Below are 8,002 nucleotides of genomic sequence, written 5' to 3'. Positions count from 1 at the left end.
TCCAATTTTATGTACAAGTTTATTTGAAATATTAATAAATATTGATGCTACAACATAACATAGATGGTGGTATTATGGTTCGTTGGTCTCACTTCTCATTATCCACATTTTCCCCGTTCAAAGATCCGCTGGAATAAGATCACAGACTTAATTAAGCAATTATTAGCAGTTATTAGAAACACTAATTTTTTGGTGTACCCTGTCCTGCAAACTTTCGACTAATCATAAACTCTTTTTGTAATTCCTATGTGTTGGTTTAGAATGTCAAAAATTGGCCGATGTTGACTCCTAAAGACATATAATTTGTTAGTTAGTTTGTGTGTCAAATGAGTGTACTGTATCTTGTGAAACATTCGATGAACCTACAATAACCGTGATGTGAGTGCAGAATTTTGAAAATTTTTCGATCTTGTCATTAGTTATACTAATTTGTTAATTTTTCATCATTTCAAATAACATAACCTAATTGTTGCCTATTTTTTGTATTCAGTTGAACAAGGACAAACATTCAGTTAAAATACCGTATTTCCGAACAAGTTATAAGTTGGTAACACAAACATACACATTGCTGTTTCAGAGTTGTAAACAGGACACTAATTATATTTTTCCATACCTGTTTGCAGACAAAAATTGTCACGCGAAGAATCATAAATTTGCACACATCGACCGTCATCATTTGCGTCACTGTCGCAATAACCAAGATCTTATTTTGAGCTTTTGAAGCAAACTGCGTAATCCTCAAATACATTCAAAAAGTGAAGTAAAAAAATATAAAAATCGAAAACCAACCAAAACCAATGTGATATTTGTTTCGGAAATAAAATCTGGGTAACTACACCTTTACGCCTTCCTTAATTGTTTATTTTGAAGCTGTAACAAATAGAGTGTTTTGAAGTTGAGACGATTGAAAGAGACAATTAAAACGAAAAATGTATCAAATTACAACTCTGGAAAGGACGATTTACCCCCAAGACTCAAAACATTTTACACAAAAAATAGGCCCTGTCCCAATCCATCAGTTTCTTCTTTGTAGCATGCAAATTTAACACAGTTCTACGTTCTGTCTATTTTCAAATTTATTCAGTTTTTGTGAGGGACTGTTTTGTACGATTATGTATTTATGAATGAAAATAAAATTAGAAACTGATGCTGCACAACAATAAACAACAAACACAAACATAAACACTCACTTTCTATCTGTGGGGTGGATGTAAGGAACCATAAGGTGCATAGCATACGTCCTTGCTAACAAATTTTTGGTTCGACTAGTGTGAGGTAAGGCTTGCAGAGCCAATTTTGAACCACACAAGTCAATGCGAAAACATGCAAGAAAATAATATCCTATGAACGTACAATCGCTAAATCAAACTGGTGTGCACCAGTTCATTTTAGCGATTGTATGTGAACTTTACTTGAACTCTTGTGGAAAGCGAATTCAATTTTATTAATCTGACAGGAAAATATGAAAACGAAAAGTACAGTTAAAGTTAGTTGTATAAGTGACAGAAATCGACAAATTTTCTCATTTTCCTTTAACATTACAACTTTCACCCTGTAAATTTTGTTAGTTAATTTTTCGTAGAAGGCTTACAGTATAAAATTCCAATTTTTGTTTTCTAACATTTGAACCAAGTGTAAAGCTAACTAATTATGGAAGAAAATCAAGAAAATCAAGAAATTAAACGGCGGCATGAAGGGAAAAGGATACAGAAAGAAGCTCTTACCAAAGAGACATTAGAAAATCTCGAAAATGGTGCTTATGAAACATATCGGTTCTCTGGAGGACAATCAGATGTTTGGGATGATTTCGTAAAAATTAGAAAATGCGGAACTCAAGAACACGTCGGATTTGTACAATGTATTGAATGCAAGGGACTGTTATCTTTCAAAGAAGACAGTGGCACTTCACATTTGCTAAGGCATAGGTGCCCGAAATTGAAAAGCGATGAAAACGGGAGTGCAACTAAATTTCGATCTCTTCCATTGGATAAATTAGTTCAAACAAGACGATTGATTGCCAATGATATTGTTAAATATTGTTCAAGTGATATGGTTTCATGTGAAGCAATATGTGATTCCAAAAACTTTTTGAACCTCTCTCAGTCGTTCGTGTCTCATGGAAATAAGAATGGGTACATCGATTTAGGAAATGTTTTTCCGAGTTGCAATTATGTCAACCGTGTGATCGCAAACATTAAACATGAAAAGTCACAAGAAATCTATACAATATTTCGTGAGTCCATTAAACGACAATGGTGCTCTGCAACACTGGAAATTCAAAACTTTCAAAGCAACGTTCAACGTATCAAAACAGTCGTCATGTGTATTCAATATTTCGAAAAGGACTTAACCGCACTGAACAAGAAGACCTGCTTTTCGTTTATTGTAAGCGATGATGATACGCCGGAAAGAGTTATGGTCAAGTTGATTAAAAATTTTAACGTAATTGGTGGCGATAAAAATGATTTGCAGACACTAAAGATCGTCACTCCCAACGAATCTTTTTTTTCGAGTGTATTGCCCCTTCCTATTAATAGGAACAATTGTGTTGCTGACGCAATAACCAAGATCTTAAATGACGCTTTTGAGACTACGAGCCTTACAGAGAAATTCGATACGCTATCAAACTGTCGTGCAATTGTCAAATACATTACTCTTTCGGATAAGTATAACTTGAAATTAGAAGAAGACGATGGTTCATGGAAGAGTAAAATGATTATGGTCCGATCAATCATCGGGAATTGTGATGGAATCTTGAAAATATTGGAGGACGAGGATAAAGACCTGCAATTTAATAAACGAAAAGCAGACGAAATTGTACAATTTCTGGAACCATTTATAGAAGCTATCGAGGACTTATCTGCTACGAATCATACAACGGCCAATAAGATATTATTATGGCATGGAGTGTTATCTGACCACTTAACATGCAACGATAATTATAATGTCGAACTGAAACGAATTATGGGTACTGCACGAGACAGTTTTGAATCCAAATTTCGTCCATCTTTGGATAACAAAATCGATTGCTTTCTTGATCCGAGATACAAATATCTGAAAATGCTGACCGAAGTCGAGAGACGTGACGTGGCAACTGAAGTTCGCCGGCTATTGGATACTTTAGAAGTTGACAGAGAAAGTTTTGAGGCGGGTCCTTCAAGTGGTGCACCAGCAGCGAAGAAGAACAGATTCACAAGTTTCGAGATTGGTGCGGGCGATAAAAATAAAGAAAAACAAAAGAAAACAAGTAGATTCGCGAGATTTGAAATAAACAATGAAGAATCGGAAGAAATGGATGAGGTGGACATCTACTTAAAAATGCCTGGAGTGACTAGCTCCAATTTTGCCAACGATTTCGAAATTGTCAGTAAATTTTGGAAACAGCAGAAAAACAAACTGCCGAAATTATTTAATCTTGTGACGACAAGGCTGCATGTTCCAGCTTGTTGTGGAGATGTGGGTGTCAAAAACCGTCAATTAATTCAACATCTTGAACCTGAGACATTCACTGATTATATATTCGTTCGGAACAATCTTTAGGTAAGAATTCTTCTACCGTCAAATCAAAATAAGTAGCTGCAATTCAATACTTACTTTTGATCAGTCTGACAGAATTTACATTTTTTTCTTACTCGCCATAACCTTTGAAATTTCGTACTTGCCCGTATACACTAACATATCAATAAGCTGACCATTTTTTTTATTGTCGACGATCATTTTATCAAAAGAGACAAATTTATGTCTAACACTTTCACTCTGTTTTACACATTTTAAGAAACAAAATATGACATTCAGCCTAATTTAAAACCATAATTCTCTCTTCCGATTGAAACATTCGTAATTGAGAATATTACACAAGAAATAGCAACTGTAAACTGTTTCACATGAACGTATACTGACCTATTGTTTTCAACAATTCTTGTTACGTATGTATCAGTGAACCATCAAGTGGTACGTACAGGATGTCATAGTATGTTACGTCACTGTTTGTAAAGATTTGTGTTGGCAGTAACAGTAACGTAACACATTTCACATGCTAGCGTCCGGTAAACACGTTTTCCCTGCCGGAGGCAGTGATGGAAAGTGCACTTTACCGTGCGCTGTCATGTAAAGAAATTTTTCTTTTAGTTAATTGATGTTGATGGTAGAATATTGGAATTTATATCAATTATATTTTACGCTGATTCTATAATCAAATATAAATCTCTTGTTACAGACGAATCAGATAGTCAAAATGCAGTGCCCTAACGATGCTAGATCAAATAAAAACTTCAATATCGAATGCACAATAACGTAAAAACTATTGAAATGAAATAAATTCTTTTGAGAGATGTTGAATGGTTGAGAATTTTCCCCAATGGTAGATTATCGTAGAGATTAGTGAAAAAACACACTCGTGCTATTGAATGCAAGCCGAGTAGAGCATGAATTCCGGACATGAAAGTCCCAGAAAGATTAATTAAATTTTATCATCGGTCAACAAATTTCAAAAAGTTCGACCAGACCCTACCATCGCCTTTATGTATCAGTAAGTTGGACCAAACTTAGTCATGCCTCTACTAATGCCAGTAAGTTCGACCAAACTTAGTCACTCCTCCACTAATGTCAGTAAGTTCGACCAAACTTAGTCATGCCTCCACTAATATCAAAAAGTTCGACCAAACTCAACCATCCCCTTACTAATTTCAAATATTTCGAACAAACCACTCAAGTTTAGGATATACTATCATGTTTAATCAAATTCTTAAATATTTATGCTGATTACTCATAGCTCAATCGGGATTAAACTCAAAAAGTGAATACGGAATGAGTTTGAAGATGATCGGTGAACATGAGCACGACACGAAAGTACTTTTCTTTAGAACGCAGGTCTCTGACCTCGGGGAAAAGCCGCAAATTCTGAATTCCGGACTCGCTTGTGAAATTTCCTATTTTCTCCCCTTGGTAAACAAGTAACCATTTCATGATTCGAGGCGGAAAATGGGGTAAGATTTGGATTCTTTTCGAATTTTTGTCCATTTTCATGAAAATGTCTTGGACGATTGATTTTATGCAATTTCGCTTACAGCTCGAACGAAATTGCCTAAAATTAATTGTCCACCCACGACACATACGTAACTTAACTATTTCCTTAAACATCCATGTGAATTAGCACATAGCTAAATTCAATTAATTCCTAAGACAGAAGTGATCGAATAACAACCAATTATTTCCATGAGAATAGCGTAATATTTCAAAACAAAAATTCCATTGAATCTCCCCTATATTCGCCCAATCGTTATACCAAAATCAATAAAAAAAATCTGTGCTCTTCTAATTATCCAATTCATATCCGATTATTACATTCTTGATTTTATTTATGTGGGCTGTGTAAGATCATAGGGAAAAAAAGCATAGTGAAATTTATCAACCCTAAACCTGAGATAAATCTGGCGCCTCAAATAATTATCAGCAACATTATTACATTACATTAGCTTACCATCAATTACATGGCCAAGGTATTTGATTACTGGTACGCCAGCACATGAGAGAAACCAGCACATGAAAAGTGAACGCATCCTAAGCTCTCTCTTGAGAGAGAGTTGAATTTCTGAAATAAAAAACCGCACATCTCTGGGATCGAACACGGGCCCTCTCACACATCAGCTCATGACAATTCATGTGAGCTAAATCGTTCTTACATGAAGTACGGTAATTGTCGAATAGTATTTATCTGGGCTCATTGATTGTACCAATTACTTTTATTGGTTTTGGATGAGAAGGAAGCCTCGGAGCGACGTCTTCTTATAATATTTTGAAAGCTTGTAAATTAAGACTTCAAAATCCAAAATACCTCATGGGTCCAAGACTCCTGGCCCGAGATATAGCTTCTAGAATTTTTCATTCCATACAAAGGACTTAGGTCCAGAGCTACCAGAAGTCAGCCTTGGACTCATGTATCACTATACTCAATCGATAGCTACTAGTACTAGGTAAATGCTGACAAAAAATTATATGAGTCCAAGACTCCTGGCCCGAGATATAGCTTCTAGAATTTTTATCCCATACAAAGGACTTAGGTCCAGACCTACCAGATGTCAGCCGTGGACTCATGTCTCACTATACTCAATCGATAGCTACTAGTGCTAGGTAAACACTAACAAAAAATTATATGAGTCCAAGCCTCCTAGCCCGAGATATAGCTTCTAGAACTTTTCATCCCATACAAAGGACTTTGTTCCAGAGCTACCAGATGTCAGCCTTGGACAAATGTCTCACTATACTCAATCGATAGCTACTAGTGCTAGGTAAATACTGATAAAAAATTATATGAGTCCAAGCCTCCTGGCCCGAGATATAGCTTCTAGAATTTTTCATCCCATACAAAGGACTTTGTTCCAGAGCTACCAGATGTCAGCCTTGGACTCATGTCTCACTATACTCAATCGATAGCTACTAGTGCTAGGCAAATACTGATAAAAAATTATATGAGTCCAAGCCTCCTGGCCCGAGATATAGCTTCTAGAATTTTTCATTCCATACAAAGGACTTTGTTCCAGAGCTACCAGATGTCAGCCTTGGACAAATGTCTCACTATACTCAATCGATAGCTGCTAGTGCTAGGTAAATACTGATAAAAAATTATATGAGTCCAAGCCTCCTGGCCCGAGATATAGCTTCTAGAATTTTTCATCCCGTACAAAGGACTTTGTTCCAGAGCTACCAGATGTCAGCCTTGGACTCATGTCTCACTATGCTCAATCGATAGCTACTAGTACTAGGTAAATGCTGACAAAAAATTATATGAGTCCAAGCCTCCTGGCCCGACATAAAGCTTCTAGAATTTTTCATCCCATACAAAGGACTTTGTTTCAGACCAGATGTCAGCCTTGGACTCATGTCTCACTATACTCAATCGATAGCTACTAGTGCTAGGTAAACACTGACAAAAAATTATATGAGTCCAAGGCTCCTAGCCCGAGATATAGCTTCTAGAATTTTTCAACCCATACAAAGGACTTTGTTTCAGAGCTACCAGATGTCAGCCTTGCACTCATGTCTCACTATACTCAATCGATAGCTACTAGTACTAGGTAAACACTGACAAAAAATTATATGAGTCCAAGCCTCCTGGCCCGACATAAAGCTTCTAGAATTTTTCATCCCATACAAAGGACTTTGTTTCAGACCAGATGTCAGCCTTGGACTCATGTCTCACTATACTCAATCGATAGCTACTAGTGCTAGGTAAACACTGACAAAAAATTATATGAGTCCAAGGCTCCTAGCCCGAGATATAGCTTCTAGAATTTTTCATCCCATACAAAGGACTTTGTTTCAGAGCTACCAGATGTCAGCCTTGGACTCATGTCTCACTATACTCAATCGATAGCTACTAGTGCTAGGTAAACACTGACAAAAAATTGTATGAGTCCAAGCCTCCTAGCCCGAGATAAAGCTTCTAGAATTTTTCATCCCATACAAAGGACTTTGTTTCAGAGCTACCAGATGTCAGCCTTGGACTCATGTCTCACTATACTCAATCGATAGCTACTAGTGCTAGGTAAAGACTGACAAAAAATTATATGAGTCCAAGCCTCCTAGCCCGAGATATAGCTTCTAGAATTTTTCATCCCATACAAAGGATTTTGCTCCAGAGCTAACAGATGTCAGCCTTGGACTCATGTCTCACTATACTCAATCGATAGCTACTAGTGCTAGGTAAACACTGACAAAAAATTATATGAGTCCAAGGCTCCTAGCCCGAGATATAGCTTCTAGAATTTTTCAACCCATACAAAGGACTTTGTTTCAGAGCTACCAGATGTCAGCCTTGGACTCATGTCTCACTATACTCAATCGATAGCTACTAGTGCTAGGTAAAGACTGACAAAAAATTATATGAGTCCAAGCCTCCTAGCCCGAGATATAGCTTCTAGAATTTTTCATCCCATACAAAGGACTTTGTTCCAGAGCTACCAGATGTCAGCCTTGGACTCATGTCTCACTATACTCAATCGAT

The 8,002-nt window shown here is 36.7% G+C and overlaps 2 long non-coding RNA genes across 3 annotated transcripts; one reads left to right on the top strand and one right to left on the bottom strand.

The window, feature by feature from the left end:
* On the bottom strand, positions 1-3,796 carry LOC119079728. Of its 2 annotated transcripts, none has more exons than XR_005088214.1 (3): positions 3,595-3,796; positions 614-870; positions 1-128 (listed from the first exon to the last, which is right to left on the bottom strand). It is a non-coding gene; the product is annotated as an uncharacterized LOC119079728 (long non-coding RNA). The 2 variants fall into 2 exon arrangements; XR_005088213.1 differs by lacking the exon at positions 3,595-3,796 and adding an exon at positions 966-1,105.
* LOC119079727 lies at positions 212-843 on the top strand. Its single transcript, XR_005088212.1, has 3 exons — positions 212-378; positions 491-543; positions 624-843. It is a non-coding gene; the product is annotated as an uncharacterized LOC119079727 (long non-coding RNA).
* Positions 3,797-8,002: the final 4,206 nt, after the last annotated feature.

This window comes from Bradysia coprophila, unplaced genomic scaffold (genome assembly GCF_014529535.1).
Source record: "Bradysia coprophila strain Holo2 unplaced genomic scaffold, BU_Bcop_v1 contig_328, whole genome shotgun sequence".
Taxonomy (NCBI): Eukaryota; Metazoa; Arthropoda; class Insecta; order Diptera; family Sciaridae; genus Bradysia; species Bradysia coprophila.
Note: the sequence above shows the minus strand (reverse complement) of the source record. Positions and strands in the feature narration are given on the sequence as shown.